Source organism: Papaver somniferum, chromosome 7, assembly GCF_003573695.1.
Source record: "Papaver somniferum cultivar HN1 chromosome 7, ASM357369v1, whole genome shotgun sequence".
In the NCBI taxonomy this organism is placed as follows: Eukaryota; Viridiplantae; Streptophyta; class Magnoliopsida; order Ranunculales; family Papaveraceae; genus Papaver; species Papaver somniferum.
Window position 1 is genome coordinate 178,741,628 of NC_039364.1, and position 24,198 is coordinate 178,765,825.

At 38.3% G+C, this 24,198-nt stretch overlaps 1 pseudogene; it reads left to right on the plus strand.

Moving 5' to 3' along the window:
• LOC113295607 overlaps positions 1 to 23,117 on the plus strand; it is a 111,541-nt pseudogene extending 88,424 nt beyond the window's left edge.
• Positions 23,118 to 24,198: the final 1,081 nt, after the last annotated feature.

The following is a 24,198-nucleotide window of genomic DNA, read 5'->3' on the forward strand; positions in this document are numbered from 1 at the left end:
ATCTGGTTTCTTCAGCTTTTTTGGCTCAGATGGCGTCACATCAATGTAATCATCAAGGTTGATTATTTCTGGTTCTTAAACTTCTTCTTCTTCTTCTTCTTCTTCTTCTTCTTTCCCTTTCCTCCTTTCTTCCCCTTGTTTACTTTACCTTGAGGTGTGAATTTATTTGGCGGCTTCCTTGAGGACCTTGTGTTATACCTCACTGTTCTTCCAGTAGCATCAGACTGATTCCTTTGGCTCTGCGTCGCTTCAGAATCATCATTGTCTTGGGTGGTGTCTTCTTCTTCATTTGTCCCTTCTATTTCATCGAATTTATATATCACTTTAAGTCCTTCCAACATATTATCGTCATCTGGAGTTTCAGAATCAGCCTCTTCGGTTTACCGTGTAGGAGTGTTGATGGTGGTTTTTAGTGCAGGGTCAAAATTGTAAAACCCTGTATTTAATGCATTGTCATCCTGCAAAAGGAACAAAAGCCATTTGAAAGTGATGAGTGTTGAAACCTCTTTACTTATATATGTATTGAGTAATTCGACATATTTATGAAATTTATCAGAATCGTGAATCAATCCTAGATATTCTCTATCAACCTATCGCATTAGTTACTAATGCATTGACCTGCCTGATATTTTCTTATGTTATGTTCTCAGCCGAACTCTCATTATTGACATGACATGACGATGAAGTGTTCACTCTCAGCAGAGTAGCATGAATCTCCCGAAATGCCAGTATTGAGATCTGCATAAAAATACCCACACAGGCTGCATCACTCTCTGACAAAAAGAGTCTTGTATCGGCGCACTTTAAAATTAGCGTGATCAAACACATATTTATTCCTTAAAAGAAAATCTAGTATGTTAATGTCAGTCTTAGAAACGATCACGGCCACACAACTTGTCCACACGATTTAACAAGCATAGCTTACTCCTAACAGAACTAGGGAATCACCACAGTGACCATCGACGGGCCCACTAGTACCCTAGTCGATCGAGTCCCATTCCCTCAGCCACCAGCGTTTTGAACGCCGACCCCAAATATGGGTGATCGCGCTGTACAAAATAGCTCGAACGAGCTAAGACTGTTAAGAAGAGTCTCAAAACACATCACGACCGTTCAACTTTGCCATCCTAGTTGGACGGCTTAGATCTTCCTACAAATGATTAAATAAGTATCAGCATGATCATTAGCGGCCCCACTTTCCCCTTGACCAATCGACTTGCCGGAGGCAAGCCTATATGGCGCTAAATCGATCGCCCAAACTCGAGAAAACGCGTTGTGAGAAAAGCCCTAATTCGGGTTGCGGTGATACACAGCTGTCGCAGATCGATCATGACCGTACAACTTTGCCGGCCTAGTTAGACGGCTTGGATCGCATCTCGAACAACCAAAGAAGTGCCAATGCGTTCACCGTTGTCCCAACTTCTCCCTTGGTCGATCGACCTCTCCATGGAAAAACCGGAACATACCAAATCGTTTGCCCAAAGTAGCTAGAGGCGCTACCTTGAAAACCCTAAATTGCGTTTGCGGCAACACCCTACTGTCACAAATCAATCGCGGCCATACATCTTCGTCGGCCTAGTTGACCGTCTTAGATTCAATCTCAAGCGACCCCGAAGATGCCAGTATGATCACCGTCGACTAGCCTCTACACGTGACCGACCGGTCTGTTCGAACTAGGGATCGATATCCCAGAACGTTCGCCCAAAGAAGGATTTCCCATGCGGCCTTAAACCCTAAAAATATAATTAGCGGCAGCATTCGACTGCTGCAAAATCATCTTGTATGACCAACTTTGCTAGCTTGGTCGGACGGTTTAGATCAAATTCTAAATGGACAGGAAGGTGACGCCATGATCATCAGCCACCCCTCCTCCACGAGCAGTGATCGACCAAGTGATGGCGTGTCCCTAGAGCCACCAAACGATCACCCAAAAGTGGTCGATCATGCTGCCTCCTTTAAGACGCTTATTCGCCACTTACTCAATCAAGCTCTAAAACAACGATGCTTCATACGCATCGATTTGTTTGAGCTGCTTAAAAGCGATGCTTCATATGCATCAAATACACACGTATTTTATATTGGCCTCATAAACAACTTAGTTGTTTCACCTAATAACACCATGTTGTTCTCAGTGGCAGGTCCCACGACTTGACCCACTTACTCGAGACATCAAACATGTCACAAACTGGGGGATGCTTACTAGGGTATTGGTCTGGCAGTTTAGAGCGTGCGGCGTGCAACGCGTCCATTAAGAGAACGTGATAGGAAAGACGAACGGTTAATAGTAGTGAGAGTGGTGGAAGAACGTGTGATCAGTTTTCTCTCATAACGGAAACACGATAATCACTACCTTCCGTACATATCCACTTCTCCACTACTTCACTTCCTCCACTTCCTAAGAGATCAGGGTGCGCTCAATGACTTGTATAAATAGAATTTCAATCTATTTCGAAAAAGGAACACAAGTGTTATCAACACAAGTAGCCAGAAACCATTTTCTGACACACAAGTCATAAACATCCATACCTTCATAATTCAACACTCTGATCTCAAAAACCTTCTCCGCTTCCCTCCCTAAGATCAACCCTTCTCCTTCACCTTGTGACCGAATTGAATCTGCAAAGGCCATTTCTTGGTTTAGGCCATAGTCTTACAGATTTATTTCTCGAACCTAAAAGCATTCCCGTGTAGTGCATTTGTTTAGGGTTTGAACTCGTTTCTCATCAACACACCCCTAATTACCAAAAACAGCAGCAGTTTTTATCCCAAAACAATTGGCGACCACAGTGGGAGATTAATCTCTCGGTTGCAAGATCAATTTCAATTTCATTTGCGATTTTGTCAAATTCGAGAGGGAAGTTTTTAGGTCTGAACACATTCATTAGCCCAAGTTCATTTCAATCACCAATTTCAACTTCCACTTTGTAATGTATCTCCGCCATCCGAATTATCCGAAAGCCGTGAACGGTCGGAGCACAATCACCATGGAAGGTGTGACCATGGTATTAGAAGATGTCCTCACAAACCAAGCTGAAGTCGCAAAACGGCAAGATGAGACGCTATGTCTTTTAAGGAGTATAATAAACCGGTTGTGGAAGGAGTTGGCAAGTGTTTGTCTGGAGAATACCTCCAACGATAAAGATGACATCGGAACTTTATCTGAACTCCGCGTTTTCGCCAACAATGATGCAGACGAAATACGTAACCGCATAGAACATGAACCGAAAGGAAGTGCTCAACGAAATCTAGCGGTAACAAAGAGCCGAAACAGTTTCACAAGGAAAGGAACTCATCAGAAGTATCATAATATCCGCGGAATAATAGCGGGGAACCGGCTTACGAAACTATGTTGGAAAGTCTATATCTCAAGGCTCTTGCGGAAGTTCAGAAAGCTGTGCAATAATCCGCAGACACGACCGCTCCGACTTTGCCGAGCAGAGAAGCACCTAAGGAAGGTTGAAATTTTCCAAGACCTCCATGAAGACAAGAGCCTCACTAATGAACGGTACTCGGTTCAACCGCGTCGCAGTGCTACGGGACCCTCGAGAGAAGTTGCACTTCAGCAGAATCTCCAAACTAAGCGATCTGCATCTATGTCAACGCACATCTCGACTCCACTCTCAAAACGAGCTTTGCATCAAAACCCACAAGAGTTTTCACGACAACAACTGCAAATACAAGAAAAGCTAGACTCAGGGTACCCGCACTTCCCATTTCCAATGAGGAAGGTTCTGGAGCTACTGGAAGTATGGGTGCAAGATGGAGTAGTCCAACTACCTCCTGTATGGCGTTCACCAACTGATCAAGAGATGATCGATCCAAGATATTTCCATTATCACAGGTTCATCCATCACCCCACCAGTGAATGCAACGACTTGAAACGCATCGTCTGAGAGAAAATTAATTCAGGGGAGCTGCGTTTACGAACTGGAAATATTTCTACAAGCCAACACGTGTAGTTCCACAGGAGAGATCGAATCAGATGGGGACTTTTCATTAACAGAGGTCATCAGCCGAGGCGTGTTACGACAACTCGAGTCGTAGCTTGGATTTTAAGCAAGTGTCTGGGAACGCTCAATTCCGTTCATTGGAACCTCGCCAACAAGTAAGTCTCGTTAAAACAATTATTTGTACGAGAAATCTTTTGGAAATTTGCTGGGGACTCAACGCACGCGTCCCATTTTGAGGATGAAGTCATTATTCTCAATCTCCATTTTTATGTTTCACTTTACATGTTTTCCTTTCGTGCAACGTTTGCAATCTTCGTGCACCATACACAATTTCTCTAATTTACATCATTTAGCATTCAAAAATGAGAATTTCTGGAATTTATGTTTGAATATTCGATCCAATCATAATTTCTCTCTCAAAAAAAAAAAAAACTACTCATAAATTATCCCAAAATCAAATTCAAATATCTTCATAAAAGCAATCATTTGCTAGTTCAAAACCAAAAAAAAAAGAAGAGAGAAAGTCATCAAACCATGAAAGGAATTCCTCACGTCACTCAAAGACACCTAAAGATAAAGAAAAGCATAAATTATTCAAGGGAAGTCGTCCAACAACAACTCGTTCTTCTTGGCAAAGGCGTCTTTCATGTTCTGGAGAGTAGTCTGCTTCAGCTTCAACTCCTGGGATAATTTCTCGACTTCTGCCTCTTGCTGAGTAATGAAGTCCATGGATGGAACATCCTCCATTTCTCCTTGTAACTTCTGAATATCAGAAAATCTTTCACAGAACCAAGAGGAGTTAAACTCATACTTCACGAACACATCTCGGTGGAACTCCCATTTTGAAACTATCTCTTCATAAACCGTGCGCCCAGTCACGATGCTCATGCCATAAATGGAGGATAAAGCTTCTTCGACACGTTTGACTAATGCAAAGAGACTTTTAAGCTTCTTGGAAGTGGCGATGTGACCATGCTTCTTCCATATCTTGGTGTATAACTCTTCATACTTATATGGCACACTGAATCCTCCAACCAGCACATGATCTACGAAAGGGGCGTCGAAAGGAGGGTCAAAAATGACCCCAGCAGCGGTGAAGTGCACAACTAATGCCTTGCCGGTCGCAGGAGGCTCTTTAAAGGGAAGCACATCTACAACTGTAGATGTAACCTCTCCAGTGGTCCTTGCATCATTATTTCCCTCAACCTCAAGGTTGGTATCCGTCGCAGTCTTGTCTCCCAACTCGCTGGAAAGATCAGGCTCTCTGCTACACTTGGAGACGCTCCCTTCGTCGTCCGAGCCTTCGTCATCCTTATCCTTACCTTCAAGAGGTTCAGTATCACCGGACTTATCTAAAGAAGGTTCAGTATCGCCAGACTTCTCTAAAGCAGGTCCAGTATCGCCAGTCTTCTCTAAAGCAGGTTCAGTATCGCCAGATTTCTCTAAAGTTGTGTTATGTCTACGTGCTAGCCTCGTAAAAGCATATTCCTTCCTGAGACCCTGATTTTGAATAAGAAGCACATTCAGCGAGGATTTTCTGTGATGACTAAAATCAGTGGATCAAAAGAGAAAAAACTTAAAGTACCTGCATATGGGAAGAATTGAAAACCACCTGTCCACCTGCCTGCTTCTTAGACCTCGCTCTTGCATCCTGGGGACTGCGATCATCAAAAGCGTCAGCCCTAGTTCGCTTGCCCGGAAGCTGATTCAATAATTTATGCTGCTTCAAAATTTCGAGAGTAGGCCTTCCACGAGGAACTGTTACAACCTCTTCCGAGAACTTTTGAAAAGCTAGTAGCTCTTCCCTCCAAAAATCCTTATACCTACCAGTCGCCACTGGTTTTCTTCCGAGGAGCAGAAATGGAAGGCTCTGCTTTGTTACAAAGATGCTAGCATCGAGAACAGACGGCACGAGATCCACTGAAGGCATTGGCGGACGGTAAAATGGGATTCCTTGATCAAATCCCATGTGACGAGCGGCCTTGTCAATGTTATAAAGAACTGCAGTAAGAGATTCATCAAAGAAAGATGGAATATATCCCGGTGTGCAACTTCGCAGGAATATGATCTCTCCAAAACTCATATCCTTTCCATCGGTGTGCAACACAGTGTCAGGAGCGGCGACAAAAGTTTTAGGTTGAACCACAAAAGAATGAATTGGTTACCACTGACGAAAATCTATGGCGTGCACGTTGTCAAAAAATTCGACGAGCTTCAACCCAGGTTTTGGACGCCCGTTTTGCCAACGAGGTATTCTTGAACCTCCATACAAAATGGAAAACGAAGTTGCGGGAGCAGGGGCATAACCTTTGAAGTGTTCCCATAAGCAGGCTTGGAGAAAGGCGATGTGAATGTGCGACTCCACCTTCATATAACCGTTGGAAACATACATGTTGTCTACCAAGGAATCCATATGAGAGTACAACGACCCAAGGAATAAGCTGCCTAAAGGGAGGACTACGCCTTGCGCTAACTTAATGGCAAACATGACGAGATCGTGTCTTATGGTCTTCTTGCCAGAGCCATCGTCAAAGACATCCCTAGAAATTCACAAAGACAGAAATGCGACAACACTGAGTTCATCATCCAACACTTGGCCCGGTTTTGGTTTTGTAGGAAACCATTCATATACCCACCAAGTATAAAAGCATATCTCACAATTTTTCCATTGGTTATATTCTTCTGCCTTCTGAACTAGAGTATCGAGCGTGACGCTTTCCGCAGTGGATAATTTATAATTAAAACTTTCCGCAATTGGAAGACTCAGCAACGCAGCTACACTTTCCAAAGTGATGGTCATTTCTCCCCAGCTACATAACGCAAAGGACACCACCGAGAAATAAAGGTGATCAAACCTGCAACGTCCTTCTTAATATGAAGTGTTGCGGACGCCATGATAGGCTCGACGATTTGTGCGTTAGTCAAGTTATTCTTGATACGCTCATTGCCCAACATGTGCCTCATCCATCCTTCATAAGAGCGTAGTGGAGTATGGCAAACCTTGAAGTCAATGGGAGAAGATGGATATTCTTTCTTTTGGAGACAAAACATCATCACACGTGCTGGAGAAACTGACAGAGCAGCCTCTTCATTCTCTGAGCCTGTAAGAAAGGTTATCTTATGACCAGGATGGGTTTTAACATTTGGATAAAGCACGACGAAGAGCTCATCGTCTATATTCGGCATATCGTTGGAGTTCTTAACACACTTCAGTCTAGCAGCAACATTATTTCCAGGTGACATCTCAACAAGAGTTTCTTAGTTTACTTTCGAACAACTACAATGAAGCACAACGGAAAAGAGACATTACTTCAGGCTAAAAAATGAATCATACACACAACTTATTGTTGAACTTCGATGCAACCAATAGTCAAAGCTCAGAGATCGAATCATGTGGATAACAGACTAATGGAGGAGCCGTATTCATTGCCGTCTATTATCAGTTGCGGAATACACGCCCACGGTCGGCTTATTCCCATAGCTAGCTCGAGCAAGGACTTATGCCCATGATCGAAACCTAAAAACTAGGTTTTAAAAGAAGGAGCAAAAAAACGGCACTCGCCTATGGGCTTGTTTTCATCCTGCTATTAACACTAGTAATGCCGATTGCTTTATTATCAATGGTGCCATCAATACTGCCTACAAGGAGGGATCATTCATCTTGGGACGATTTCTCAAGTTCATGGAATCTATGTCTACGGCTAAGGTTCGAATTAACATGAGAGAACAAACAAAAGCCAGAAGTAAAGAAAAGATGATGGAAGACATACCTGAACGATGCTCGCCTTCACGAATTGTTGTTGTTGATCGGCTTTCGATCGACGTGCCCTCGCTGCTGAAACCAAAACACATAAGTGAAGCCAACGAAAGATAAAAAACAAAAAACAAAAAAAGAGGAGGTTGATCCCCTTTTATACACACAGTGTGTTGGGATTTCGAACGGGAAAGGGAATCCATCTCGGATTCATGTACGGACGAAGACAACCGGGCCCGCCAACGCTCCGTAACCGCGACAAGGCAGCCAGACCCGCCAAGGCTCCATAACTATCTTTGGGTATCTCTGTACATGCCAATTGATGACAGTCGATCAAGCTCATTCGAGTAAGTCTCATCTGTTTCGTCTTTTACTTTTTGTATATCACCATCTAATGCTTATTCTGCAATGGCATTATCGTTACGTGCTAAGCAGGGGACTTAATGTTGATGGTGGTTTTTAGTGCAGGGTCAAAATTGTAAAACTCTGTATTTAATGCGTTGTCATCCTGCAAAAGGAACAAAAGCCATTTGAAAGTGATGAGTGTTCAAACCTCTTTACTTATATATGTATTGAGTAATTCGACATATTTATGAAATTTATCAAAATGGTGCATCAATTCCAGATATTCTATAAAATTCAACTTATCACATTAGTTACTAATGCAATGACCTGCCTGATATTTTCTTATGCTATGTTCTCAGCCGAACTCTCATTATTGACATGACATGACGATGAAGTGTTCACTCTCAGCAGAGTACCATGAATCTCCCGAAATGCCAGTATTGAGATCTGCATGAAAATACCCACACAGGCTGCATCACTCTCTGACAAAGAGAGTCTTGTATCGGCGCACTTTAAAGTTAACGTGATCGAACACATATTTATTACTTAAAAGAAAATCTAGTCTGTTAATGTCAGTCTCAGAAACGATCACGGCCACACAACTTTGCCACACGATTTAACAAGCATAGCTTACTCCTAACAGAACTAGGGAATCACCACAGTGACCATCGACGGGTCCACTAGTGCCCTAGTCGATCGAGTCACATTCTCTCAGCCACCGGCGCTTTGAAAGCCGACCCCAAATATGGGTGATCGCGTTGTAAAAAATAGCTCGAACGAGATGAGACTGTTAAGAAGAGTCTCAAAACACATCACGACCGTCCAACTTTGCCGGCCTAGTTGTACGGCTTAGATATTTCTACAAACGGTTAAAGAAGTATCAGCATGATCATTGGCGTCCCCACTTTCCCCTTGAACAATTGACTTGCCGGCGGCAAGCCTATAGGGCGCTAAATCGATCGCCCAAACTCGAGAAAACGCGTTGTGAGCAAAGCCCTAATTCGGGTTGCGGCGATACACAGCTGTCGCAGATTGATCATGACCGTCCAACTTTGTCGACCTGGTTAGACGGCTTGGATCGCATCTCGTCCAACCAAAGAAGTGTCAATGCATTCACCGTTAGCCCAACTTCTCCCTCGGTCAATCGACCTCTCCATGGAAAAACCGTTGCCCAAAGTAGCTTGAACGCGCTACTTTGAAAACCCTAAAATTGCGTTTGCGGCAACACCCTACTGTCGCAAATCAATCGCGGCCATCCATCTTCGTCGGCCTAGTTGAGCGGCTTAGATTCAATCTTAGGAGACCCCGAAGATGTCAGTATGATCACCATCGACCCGCCTCTACACGTGACCGACCGGTCTGTTCGAACTAGGGCTCGATATCCCAGAACGTTCGCCCAAAGAGGGATTGGTCGTGCGTCCTTAAACCTTAAAAATATAATTAGCGGCAGCATTTAACTGCCGCAAAATCATCTTGTCCGACCAACTTTTCTAGCTTGGTCGGACGGTTTAGATCAAGTCTTAACTGGAAAGGAAGGTGACACCATGATCACCAGCCATCCCTCCTCCACGAGCAGTGATCAACCAAGTGATGGCGTGTCTCTAGAGCCACCAAACAATCACCCAAAAGTGGTCGATCATGCTCCCTCCTTTAAGACGCTTATTCGCGACTTACTCAATCATGCTCTAAAACAACGATGCTTCATACACATCGATTAGTTTGAGCTGCTTAAAAGCGATGCTTCAAATGCATCGAATACACACATATTTTATATTGGCCTGATAAACAACTTAGTTGTTTCACCTAATAGCACCATGATATTCTCTGCGGCAGGTCCCACGACTTGACCCACTTATTCGAGACATCAAACATGTCACAAACTGGGGGATGCTTACCAGGGTATTGGTCTGGTAGTTTACAGCGTGCGGCGTGCAACACGTCCATTACGAGAACGCGACAGGAAAGACGGACGGTTAACAGTAGTGAGAGTGTGGAAGAACGAGTAATCAGTTTTCCGTCATAACGGAAACACGATAATCACTACCTTCCGCACAAATCCACTTCTCCACTACTTCACTTCCTCCACTTCCTAAGAAATCAGGGTGCGCTCAATGACTTGTATAAATAGAATTTCAATCTATTTCGAAAAAGGAACACAAGTGTTATCAACACAAGTATCCAGAAACCATTTTCTGACACACAAGTCATAAACAGGCACACCTTCATAATTCGACACTCTGATCTCAAATACCTTCTCCGCTTCCCTCCCTAAGATCAACCCTTCTCCTTCACCTTGTAACTGAATTGAATCTGGAACGACCATTTCTTGGTTTAGGCCATAATCTTACAGATTGATTTCTCGAACCTAAAAGCATTCCCGTGCAGTGCATTTGTTTAGGGTTTGAACTCGTTTCTCATCAACACACCCCAAATTACCAAAAACAGCAGAATCGGTTTTTACCCCAAAACAAGGAGTATATTCCGTTTCTTGTGTCGGAGCATCTTCCATCTGTTCTGGAGGAATAAATATTCCGGCAGTGATCGCAGCGAAGCTTGGGGTAGTACTTGTAGGGAAATAATCTGATTAGATTAACATGAAACACTTTTATGTAAACAGTATCAACTATCATTGTTGTCCCATTGTTTTTGGGATCAACAATTGTTGTTGGTCCTTTTATGGGATCAACTTCCATTGTTTACCCCACATTATTGGATCAACTTCTACTGTTTACTCTTACAAAAATAAAAAAGTATGCATGGTTTTATCTATATGCACAAAGTTAATTCCATTATCTGTAAATACCCTGCAATGCTAACAATCATTTATTATTTGTTGATCCATTACTTTCATGGATCAACTTTCATTGTTGACAGTTAATAAAAAAAAATGCATGTATAGAAATCAATTAGATGTACACTTAATACTAAGATTCACTCATTTTCATTCATTAAGGACGTATAAAAATCAGTAAGCTAAACAAATTAATTCATAACAAATCAATAGATTATCCAAATTGTGCATAACATAAACACAATTGGATACAATTCTTATGTATTTTAAATTGATTACTTCTTCGAATGAGTTAAAATAGTACATGTATGGACATAATCTGAGCTTTCTGGAAGTATAGCCTTAATTGGAGGAGTTGAATAAACAATTAAATCTCCCACCATCTCCGCTTCCTGCATGTTTGTACCCCTTTCTCCTTCTTTCACTTCATTCTCCTCTTTTAACTGTTGAACTGAATTTCCAATCTCTGCAACCACATTACTGATCTGAAGATTCGATTCTTCTTGTATTCTTTTTTCTTCTTTTCTTGCATCGAATCCCATCCTCCATCTTGCTAATAGATCTGGCTCTATATTTACCTAGAGCTTTAATCCACTTTGATAACCCTTCTGAAAGCTTTTTTCCAAATCACTTTGACCTGCATCTGAAAATGATAATGTCACTTGACTTGATTCTTGTTATTCTTATACATTCAAGTCATCTTCATTCTCCTTTTCAAATGGTTCTCCATTTGTAACAGCTTCCAACTCAGTTTCATTCTCCTTTTCATATGGTTCCTCATTTGTATTCTCCACTGGAGTTAGTTAAGTGTCAAACAAATCTTTTGCTGCTCTATTGAATTCCTGTTGAGTACTCTCTGATCTTGCTCTATGGGGATGATTCTACTTTTCATTCCATTCCTTTACTTCTTTAGCAATATCTTTAAGTCTCTCTTCATCTCCAGGCTGCAACTGAATCTTGTCCTTGTTAATGTCAATAATTATCTTCATGAATATTATGTTGCTCATCATTGTCTTTGATTGTCTCCTCCTTTGATAAGTTATTTCTTATTTGTCAAATTCAAGATACATGTTTTGTTCTGCCAGCTCCTCATTCCTCTGCCTCTCTACTTCCAACTCTTTTGCTGGTGATGACAGGTCAATCAAATACATCTCTTCATCTGTAACCGGATCAACAAAATCTTCATGAACCTGCAAACCGGTGAGTAATACAGTGAGCAAAGTATTTTTTTTTGACAGTAATCTTTTTTTTCTCACATTCTACCCATAATATATCTTTCACGAGGGGGAGTATCGCCCGAGTGAGGTGCGACGTATATGAAATTGCAGCAATATATAAGTGGAGTACATTTCAGATATGATGTCAAATTTGGTTGTTAATTCCTCTCATTGGGTATCAACTTCCATTGTTGACACAAACAAAATGTGGTACATTTCAGTTACTGTCTAAACCTTGGTTGTTGACTCCATACAATTGCATCAACTACTATTATTGATACACAAAATCTATAAAACATTTCAGATATTGTGCCAACTTTGGTTGTTGATCCCATTCATTGGGGATCAACTTTCATTGTTGATACACAAAATCTGTAATACATTTCAGACGGCAACTCAGTATTCATTTCTTTAACTCTATCATCTATAATCACACTTGTTTCCTAATCCTAATTTGAACCAACTCTAATTTAAATACATAGATACATTAAATGTACATAATCAATCTTTTCTATAGTAGATTTCCGTTATTCTGTACTAGGAAACTAATCAGTATACATACAAATGGATCAACTTCAATTGTTGATACACAAACTTTATTCGTTGACTCCCTAAACTGGTATCAACTTCCTTTTGTTGACATAATAAAAACAGTAATTTTTTTGAAATATAAATTGAGTAAATGAATTTTTTACCTGATGATTAAACCAAGTCATGTCTATTCCCTTGTTAACTTTCTCTTCAAATTCTTTTACCAGTTTTTTGCACATTACATGTTGGATCCATCTCAGGAATCTTGGAGTTGAGCTTTCAAAATTTGACATCTTGGTGATGTAGTTTCTTGTATGTTCGCAGAACCAATACTGCATACAGAGAATCAATGAGGTTAGTTTGACATACAATATGCATTTTACTATCTTCAAAAATAAAAATTATATGGAATGAACTTTATATGAAACGAACTTCTTTTCTTATCGGCAGTAGAGTTGTGCAGTCAAGAACACTTCCTTTCTTTCCTTTCTGCTTTCCAATGTATTTAAGCAGATACTTTACTATGTGACGTGGCCATGAGACTTTTTCCATGTTTAAAATATGAGAAAGCCATTGCTTTGCTAATCCTGTTGCACCAACATCTGTGAAGAAAAAAAATCGTGCACAGCCACATAGCAAAAAGTCTCACAAAATGTTGTGGGTCAGACTCGTCGTTAGCTGCATCTTTTAGTTTGCGCTTAATTTCAGCCTTCGTTATTTTATCACTGATATCTTCATCTATCCCTGGTCTAAACTTGTTCTTTAACCATGTAATGACTTCAGGATCATTCTTTTTATTCAGCAACTTTTTCAACTCTTCACTCTCGCTGACCTTCTTATTTTAAACATGATTGCAAAATCTCTTGCTTCTAGTGAGCACTCACAAGCAGTTTCCTTTTCTCCAAACTTGAACTTGTTTGTTTTCTTATTGAATGCTCCAATAAGTAGCTGCATCGCAAGGTTGATTTTGGTTAACCACTTATCAGTCGTTATATCGATCATGTCTGCTGTGTAGAATGGGCTTATGAAGTCCCAGAATCGACATTCCTTTAGTGCTTTCCCATTGATTGTCTTCTTCTCATTCTCGGAATATCCTACTTCAAACAGTTTGTGTAGAAATTTACACATTTCAACAAACGACATCAGACATGATTTGAACTTGGTTTCGTTCTTCCTTGACCTACATGCATACATGTAACTCATTCATTTATTTTTATATTTAATATAGAATGAACTTAATTATATTGCAGCATACAACTCAACTAAATGTATTTTTTTACCTTTTACTTCTTTCTCCGATTTACCATCTGCGGCTACTTTTTCTTCTTCCTATGGTTCCTTTTCATCTTCTTCTGATTCTGACTCTGATTCTACTTCTTCATCCTATGAATCTCCTTCTTCTTCTTCTTCTTATTATTATTCTTCTTCTTCTTCAATTACCACCCTTTTCTTTCATTTACGTAGTGGTTCTTGTTCATTCTTTCTTCTTCTTCTTCTTCTTCTCCTTTGCTTCCTGTTCTTGGTCATTCTTCTTCTTGTTCTCCCTCTTTCTTTTTGTTGCTCCAAATTTTTGACTCTGTTGTGATTCGTCTTCTTCTGAATCTCCTTCTGGTTCTTCATTTTTGTGCTTTCTTCTTCTTTCAACCTGTTGTTGTTCTTCAAGCAATAACTTCTTGTTCACCCTCTTCCTTTTGGAGGATACATTTTCATCAATCGGTTGTGAATCATCTTCTTCCATACTCTTCGGATTTATCCTTGGTGATCTTCTCGTTCCTTTTATCTATTTCAAACAACATTAATCTAGTCAGCCATCTTATTCATTCAATAATCACAACAATAACAGTTGAACAGTTAGTAAAAAGGTATCAACATCTGTTGTTGATCCTATCTAATGGGATCAACTCCTGTTGTTGACAATAATTTACTTGTATAACTCCTATTGTTGACACCATCAAATGGTATCAACTACTATTGTTAATTCCATTTTATGTGATCAACTACTATTGTTGATCTCATTGTACTTGTATAATTATAGTTGGTTTTCAGTTTTATGGCATCAACTCCTGTTGTTGAACCATGTTACAGGTATAATATGGCATCAACTACTGTTGTTGACACCAACAACAACAACTATAACAATAACTACCACAATTTGTCCATATCTATCCTTACATGAAAGAGAACAAACCTCAAAACAAATTCTTCTATAACCAAAACAGATATTACATGACATGATTTTGTAAGTTATTAGTTGTGGTTCATTCATTCATTTAGAATCACTAACAACAATTACCATAACTTGTTCATATATAGTCTTTGATGAAGCAGGACCAAACTCAATTACAATCAACATCAATTAGCACAACTTGTTCATATCTAGCCTTACATGTGAAAGAGAACCAACTTTAATAATCACAACATTAGCATTAGAAAAAACATTAGCATGAAGAACTCAGAGAACAATAACATTAATGGATCAACTTCTATAATATGGCATCAACTTCTGTTGTTGATCCAATAAATTGCATCAATTACTATTGTTAAACTATGTTACTGGTATAATATGGCATCAACTCCCATTGTTGACCCTAATCTATTGTTTAACATCAACATCAATATCAACTGTAACTTTTCTTGTTTTACAGAATCATCAACTGTAAACAACAACTGTATGGTCATCATGCAAATACTGATGAACACACACACAAAGAGTAGAATAATTTAAAATAAGTTCCTTACCTCTGTCAACTTCATCTGCAACTTTGAAATAAGATTAACCTAAAATCATAATCAAACAAAAACAATTAATACAAAACTAATTATATCCTAAACCAAATCATAGTATGTAGTAGCAGTAATCGGCATCAAATCATACATGCAATTTTTTTTTCAGAAACTAAAAATCAAAATCGAAATCAAAACTTTAAAAAATCACCATCAAAACCAAAATCTTCACCAATAACAGTAACTAGAAGATGAAAATCGTGTTTACCTATTTAAATCTTTTGTTTAAATCTTCAAACTCAGAAAACCCTAGTTTTCTATCATTTCTTCTCAGTTTTTTTGATTGTTGAAACTAAAAATGATTCTAATGAGTTCGGTTACTGATATTTATATAGATTGACGGTTTATTTTTCAGCTTTGATCGACTGTTTTGCTTTTTATTTTTGATTCAATTTTGTTTTTTCTTCTGCAGTTACAGAACGAGAGAGAATAGATGAAGAAGGAGAGAGAGATCGTGTGTCTGCGTAACGGCTACTGAAGTAAATGAGCTGTAACGTTATAATCTTTAATTATATTGAGGGGCATTATAGTAATCTAACTTTTCTTGTTTTTAAGGGGAGGGTATAACTATTTTGGGGGAGGGTATTTGTGTTGGGCCTCTATTATAGGGGCATTTAATTAATGTACCCATTACCATAATCAACTACGGAGGTATACTTCCTGAGACTCAAGATTGCTCGAAACACGAGAATTGCGAATATACCATGTCTTCTGTAGCTGCAAAAGGTTATAAGCTACAGAACCATCATGGAGTCTTTTAACCGGTAAACAATTTTAGTCTCGGGAAGAAACTATTTCGAATGAAACACCATCTATCTCCACCAAGGCCGCGACAATAACAATTTACTAACATTAAATCAAACATTCCCAAATATTCAGTATCCAGTGTTTACAACAGTTCTGCCGGAACATACAAAAAATAAAAAAATCTAACACAGTTTTTGGGTGGGTCCGCGTGGGGCCGCCACCCCACCCATGAGGCGGTTCTCTTACGATGTTGCGAAATAGCCTGTGCCGGTACGGCACGGGTAATTCCCTAGTCATATATGTTTAAATTACCACCAATTAAAGCATATCTTATGGAAAATATTATTATTTAATGTGCTAGACTAATAATAGAAGTTTTCTATGAGAGCTTTCGGAAATATAGGTTTGGCATTTAAGTGAAAATAGGAAAACCGAAATTAGGTACTTCAATGCATATCGTGAGAATATTTTCGGTTTTGGAATTTCCTTGTTGTCCAAACAACCTTGGTCTATAAATACCTAAGTTTTCATTTCTAGCAAACTTTCCTAAGAGCCCAGCAAACTTCATTTCTTGTTGTTTTTGGTGGAGCCGTCTATTCAGAGAGGAAAGTATCTTAATTAGGTGAAATCTCTTACGACCGCTCGTTTAAAGACTTATGTGGGATCAAGAAGCTCTACGAGTACCGTTGGTGGGAAACTAGATAATTGTATTATTATTGTAGTTTTCGATTATTGATTTGATTGACTAACGGTTATTGAAACTTTGATTGCACCTAGTTTTTTCATTCTTGAGAATCTTCTCTTCTGATATAAGATTCACTCACACTAGATCAAAGTATCGACGGGATCTTTAGAACTGTTGTTAGATCTAACAACGTCTTGTGATAATCTATTGTTAACGGACTCCGTTCTGTGTGTGATTGATCAAAGAGGATTCAAGTGTTGTTGTGCAGGTTTTGAAGGCAATAGAAGATTTGAAGACGAAGAAGAATTCTTACTAGTTTTCGTATCTTGTGGATTTAGTGCACAACCTTGATCATCTTGGATCCAACTACAATCAGTTTCTCTTTGATAAATCTGATTGATTAGTTGCATGAGATTAGCATCGCTTTATAGTTTCTCTTTGAGATCTATATTGATTGAGTGTGAATCTAAACTTGATTATTTTGGTAGTCGTTAGATAGATTGATTTAACCAGACAAAGGAGTTTTGTTAGATCATAGCTCGGTTGAACCCACCAAGCGTTGGTATGTCAAGTTTGGTTGTCATATTTTAGTGAACCAAAACTCATTTAAAGAGTCGCTTGATTATTTAATAGATTCAACTTCGTATAGTTTAGCTTGAAAGTATTAGGATATGAGACATTACAAGTATTACGTGAAGACTTGAAGCATGTGAAGAAGTAAAGAGCTACAACGTCGACATCATCCTTCCACTTGAGCTTAGTAATATTTGACTTGTACTTTTCATTCCCTAACGTATCTTTCAAGTCGTGCATATTGAAAACATAATTGCGAAGGTATGAATGATTATACTCTAGTTAGACGTAGTATTAAGGAATACAATACGAAGTATAACGCTTATCTTTTTAACTTCATATATAAGACATCGGCATAATCGTTTGAATGCTATTGTGATTATGTATGGGCATGAGGTGAAGATTTCGTCCTAGGAAACAATGTTTTACATTCGTTTAAAGAAAGTACATTCATAAACTTGTTTTGTGAATCGAAAGGGAAATCGCTAGGCTTATTGGTATTTTTTATTCATTGCAAATATTTTGAATTACCAATATGTGTGTTTAGTATAACCGCTCATGACTTTCTTATGTTCTTGGTAAAACTATTCACAAGGCCTGACTTATGTATTGGTATGACTTTTATTAGTGAAACCTATCTTAAGTAATCACCTGAGACGGTATGATCGATTTGTTGTAATTGGTATGACCAACTCTGGACATTGGGGGACCGATCCTAGTACGAGGTGCAACCGATCACAAAAGGGGAATCGATCCTTGTAAGAGGTGCAACAAGTTTTTAGTTATTGGGAACCGATCCTATGAACATGTGCAGCACGTTTTTATTTATTGGGAACCGATCCTATGAACATGTGCAACAAATACAAATTAGATACCATATATATGTGGGAACCGATCCTAGTACCTAGTTAACCAAGTTTTGGTAACTAGCGTGACTAATTCTAGTACCCACATGGAGGTAGAACCGAAACTTGTTTTGGTAGAACCGTGAAACCCATGATTTGTGATTTGATAGGATAATCAATCACATAGTTCTTGGAAGTCATATGAACCAATTCTAAACTTGTTTGGAAGTGTGGCAAATCGATTCCAAGATTGTAAATATGAAAAAGGATTTACAAAGTAAAGATGTCGACATACTTTGAACTTGTGCAGTAACTCTTAACATTTATTGTTCAAAGATATTCCTTAATAGCTAAAGAAGAATCCCGGATCGAAATAAATTGAGAATCTTTTAATTAAGGTTTTTAATTTTATATGCTTTTAATTTCCAGCAATTAAAACGCATATCTTTAGATAATAAAAATTAGTAATGTGCATTTACTAGTTGGAGATTTTCTACTGAGATTTCGGTCATTAATTGGACAGAGCATTTTCAGGAATTATGAAAACTGATTTTGTGTTTATTGCATATCTTTGAGAATATACGATTTTGGAAATTCCTTGGTGTCCAAACTTCCTTGGTCTATAAATACTGAAGTTTGCATTTCAAGCAAACTAATCCTCAAAGCCAGCAAAACTATTTAGTTGTGTTGTTACTGGTGGAGCCGCCTATTCAGAGAGGAAAGTAACCTAATTAGGTGAAATCTCTTACGACCGCTCGATTTTAAATACTTCTTTGGGATTGAGAAGCTCTATTAGTACCGTTGGTGGGAAACTAGATAAATGCAGTTTAGTATTAGTTTTCGATTAATTTGATTGACTAACGGTTGTTGAACTTTGATTGCACCTAGTTTGTTTATGCTTGAGAATCTTCTCTTCTGATATAAGATTCACTCAAACTAGATCGAAGTTTCGACGGGGATATTTATACTGTTTGTGGATCTAAAGACGTCTTGTGATATTCCACTGTTAACAGACTCCGTTCTGTGTGTGATTGATCACAAGAGATTCAAGTTGATTGTGTGCAGGTGTTTAATGAAGATCAAAGAAGATTTGAAGACAAAGAAGATATTTGGGTTCATAATCTTTGGTGTGCACAATACTTGTTTCGGCTGGAAAAGGATCCAACTATAATCAATTTATCCTTTTGATAGATTTGATTGATTAGTTGTGTAGATCGGCATCAATACAATTCTTTATGATTCAAAGTATTGATTGCAAAATCTTGACAATTACTTTGGTAATTGTTATTGGATAGATCTAAGGACTTGACAAGGGAGTTTATTGGGATAAACGAAAGAGCCTTTTGTCAAACTCACATCACTTGGTTGAAAAGAGTTGTTACCGAACAGATTTGTTGTTCCTTTACTGTTTGGAATACGAACCAAAGGAATTTTTCCAAGTGCGTGACTTATTGCAAGTTGGAGGCGAAGGAATACATACGGAACTAGGTGAACTATAGGTTTAGTTGCTTGGTCTCAACTGTACGAAGTTGGTTTAGATTTTGTATAGCGGCTTAATCTTGAGAGTATTCAATTCTGGACAAGGTCCCAGGGTTTTTCTGCATTTGCGGTTTCCTCGTTAACAAAATCTTGCTGTGTCTTTTACTTTTCTATTTCCGCAATTATAATTGCTTTATAATTAGAAGTAAAATACACAAACGTTAATTCCTATTTACTTGATAGCAATCCTATTGTGTTTGATTAAGTCAAAACCTTTTATCAATTAAACATACTTCGTTGTTGTACTGTCTCGATCTTGTATCTATAGTCAATCACACAAGTTATCTTGTTGTCGTATTGTCTTGATCTCGTATATATAGACGATCACACGAAGTGTGAACCGATTAGTTGTATTGTCTCGACTCAGTCCATAGACAATCACTTTCGGAGAAAGGACTTATAGGTGGAAAAGTTTTAGATTGAGGTATTTTTGGGTACCCTCGTATTTTCAAGTTTATTAGATTAAACATAAGAGCCTTTTTCAACAACACATCTTATCTTCTAGCAAGATTGATTAGACTGGTTACCAAACAGATTCTTTTTTTGTTGTTTGGAATACGATCCAAAGGCCTTGCTATTCACGTGCATGACTCTAGAAGTCGAAGGCGTGGGGATACTGAGGGAACTAAGTAGCTATGGGTAGTATGCTTGGTCTCAACTATGCGAAGTTGGTATTAGATTGTGTATAGCGGCTTAATTCTGAGAGTATTCAAAACTGGACTAGATCCCGGGGTTTTTCTGCATTTGCGGTTTCCTCGTTAACAAAATCTTGTTGTGTCTTTTACTGTGTTTTTTGCATTATAATTTTTATTATATTTAAGTAAAATACACAAGTAGGTTAACTCCGTAATACTTGATATTGATCCTATAGAGTTTCGGTTATTTCCGAACCTATTATCAAGTACACACTTTGTTGCTATATCGTCTCCATCTTGTATCCGTAGTCAATCACACAAGTGATCTTGTTATTGTATTGTCTCGATCTCGTATCCATAGACGATCACACGAAGTGTGAACCGAATTGTCGTATTGTCTCAGCTCTGTCCATAGACGATCACATTCGGAAGAGGACTTATAAGTTGATAAATAAAAGATCGTGGTGTATTTGGGTACCCTCGTCTTTTCAGTTAGAATCGGCTGACATTGGAAATAAGATACGTGAGAGTTTATATAGTCATATGATACTTTTTTTTGTAGATCTTGGAAAGAGATTTCCGAATATATAAAGTTTGCGAATTTTTGATGAGCGGTTCAAAAGATAAATTGGTTTTTAATTATTTTTATATTATTTAAAGTTGTTGACATCATCATGAGTCACTTTGGACTAAATTGTAAATCACGAAGGTTAATTGTGTATTTTCCATATTTTAAATTATTTTTGGACTAATCTATACTTACTTGACTCGTCATGGACTAAATTGTATTTTTTAACACATTTTTGGACTAGACCGTATTTTTCCCGATGAGCAACTCTAGATGTAGTGATCAACAATTAAGACCTCTTCCTGTAATAAGTGCACTGTCCTGACCTGTGATACAATAACCGTCAAAATTGTCTATTAGTTTCACTAGGTGGACTATGGTGTAGGATAATGACGTACATCCTAAACCCAAACGGTTTTAACAAGCTTGATGATGACAGCAGTGTTGCCAAGTCTCTTTTCCCTATTTTCTCGACTTCAGTTTCAGTATAACATTTCACTATTTTTATTTGGTTGACATTGAAGAAGATTGATCCACACCACGATGAGTTTAGTAACTCTTCCCTGATAATCCTAGTAATTTGATGTTTTGTTAGTTAACGGTTGAATTCTTATTATTTTTCTTTTCCTCATTTGTTTTCTTGAATCAGTTTTCTATTTGTAATTCAAAGAAACTTGTGAACTTAAGAGAACATGTCATCGTATTTTTAATTCATCATAGTTTTAGCCGCTATGTTCTAGAGATGGAAATTTTTGATGCCGGTCTTAAAATGTAGACCGTTAGCTCTTATTTTGATTTATTTGTGGTCTTTTTCTTTACTGTGTTAATTGAGAAGATGCATCGATGGAGTACCTAATTGGAGAATATGGTTTAGAGATGTTTCAAAAAAAAATATGTCTTCCTCTCTGCTATTGGAATATATCTAAAAACTTAAAGGCCTAGACAAATAAAACTCCCACGTTGAACGGTGAGGAAATCCTCGATTTCTATTGGTCGAAATAAGCCTTTTTTGAGTTCCGTGAAACGAGCGTTCTAGTGAAGACACTTGACAACTTATGATTGGTTTAAAAATTGCAAACTCAAAAGGAAAACTCAACTTACCGTGTTTTGAATTATATGGAAGTCCAAATTCAATTTGGAAGTCGAGTTCCTACCATATTGGGACTCTTTTTTCCAAATTAATATATAAAAAAATAAAAAAATAAGAAAAGAACCCACATACGTCGCCACGGGGCAGGGCGAAGCCCCGAGCACACCAAATCAAAAAGAAAAAGGAAAATAAACGTCTGGTGCGTAGCACGGACACAAATCTAGTATTTTGTATATAATTTGTTTGATTAAATGTGATTGCATTTGCAACCATACCACAGGATTATTGAATGCTATCAAAAGGGAAAAGTTCCTATGATACAGCGTGCAGTGTATTATTCATTTGGGTTTATTGAACTGTTCATATATTTATGAAACCCCAAAATTGACCCCAAATAGGTTTTCAACCCGTAATCAGTTTTTTTTTATGGTTACTAAACAAGCACTTCAGTTCAGACAATTATTTATAAACGGTCTTTTCTACCTTGTACGTTGCAGAACTTTAGCTGCACTCATATTTATGATTCTTTTCTTGGTTGCGTCGTCATACCTCTTCAGATGTGAAAATAAAGTTCCCCCCTTCTTTATGCAGTACAGACAAGTACACGGGTTCTTGTATCCACAACTATGGTTAATTTCTGTGTTTTTTAGTTGATGTGTAGAGGCATGCAAGAGATTTCATGGAAGCTGCCAAGAAACTTCAATTGTATTTTATTGATCTGCAACATGAAGAGTTTCCTACGAAGGACGAAATACTTCGGAAGGTATATCATATGTAATAGTACTTTTAGTGCTTTCTCAAGACATGGCAGATCTGAATTGAATTATTGAACAACACTAATACAACTTTGGGAAAGAACATAGGACTAATAAATCCTCTAAACGAGGACGATCTTTCCCCAGGAAGATCCTAATTTGTACTACCATGTTTTATCCAGGGGATTGCTCAAATGGAAGAAGAGGTGAATAGCAAGTCAGAGATGATTAAGAAGCACGAAAAATTAATCCTTGGTTGGAGGAAAGATTTGAAAGACCAACACATTAGAGAGCTGGAAAAAGTTTGATTTCCCTATCCTCTTAAGGTCTCCCATGTTTTGCTTCCAAGGTGTTGTACAAATCTAACGATGATTAGGAAGAAAAAGAAAACTGAAGACCATTTCGTGCACCTTGTGGATGTTGGCCTCATTAGAATTTGAATCAAGGGTCATTTATGTCTTCGTCTTCTATTTCGTGAAGGTAACAAAAGATGGAGGAAAACCAACATGGCTCTTATAGTCTGGGGCTCCCTTGCCATGGCGCATATTGCATGCGTTTGGTTCTTAGGTATTGGTTTTTTCAAAAGCTTTTATATATATTTGTTTCTGCTTTTATAGATAATAATTAAAAAAACAAAAAATTGAATGGCTTTCTTGTGTTCTTTAAGACATTAAGATCAATGGATGGTGCTTTGGTCGTTGATTGGTTTATCAAATGATCATTGTCCCCCGTAGGTGTTAGAGAAATTCCTATGGGAATGAACAGACATATTGGTTTGTTGAGCCAAACTAGGTTTTCCACTATGGTAAAGCATTGGACGTTAGATTAATAGGCGTGCGATCCAGGTAAAAATGCAAGCGTCGGTAGATCCAACGCTGGCGTTGGAAGTGAAAACTCAGGCGTCGGAAGAACCAACTCGGCGTCCTAAGATAAAACGCCGGCGTTTTTGCTACTGACGCCAATGGGTAGTTTTTTAAAATTCGAAATTCACTTTTTACCTCTATAAATTACCACCATCTTCAAACAATTCACTCACACCAAAATTCACTTGAATTTTCTCTTGTAAAATGGTTGAAAAGTCGATCACACTTTTTTGCGATGCAAAAATTGAAGCTGTTGTTTCTAAGATATGTGGGAGTTTTAAAAAGATTGAAAATTGTAAAAGGGAGGTGCAAGTTTTAGAAGTTGCTCCAAGAAAATGTTCTGCTAAAAGGCAAAGAAGAGCTCCAGTTTTGAAAGTTAACAACAAAAAATTCAAAAACAAAGGTGAAACTGTCAAAGAACGCGTTGAATGGAAATACGTCAAATGAAGATAAACAGGAGGCCAAAACTTGTACTTGATTTTTATTGAAGTTTTTATTATTGTCTAAGTTTTTATCTTGTAAAAGA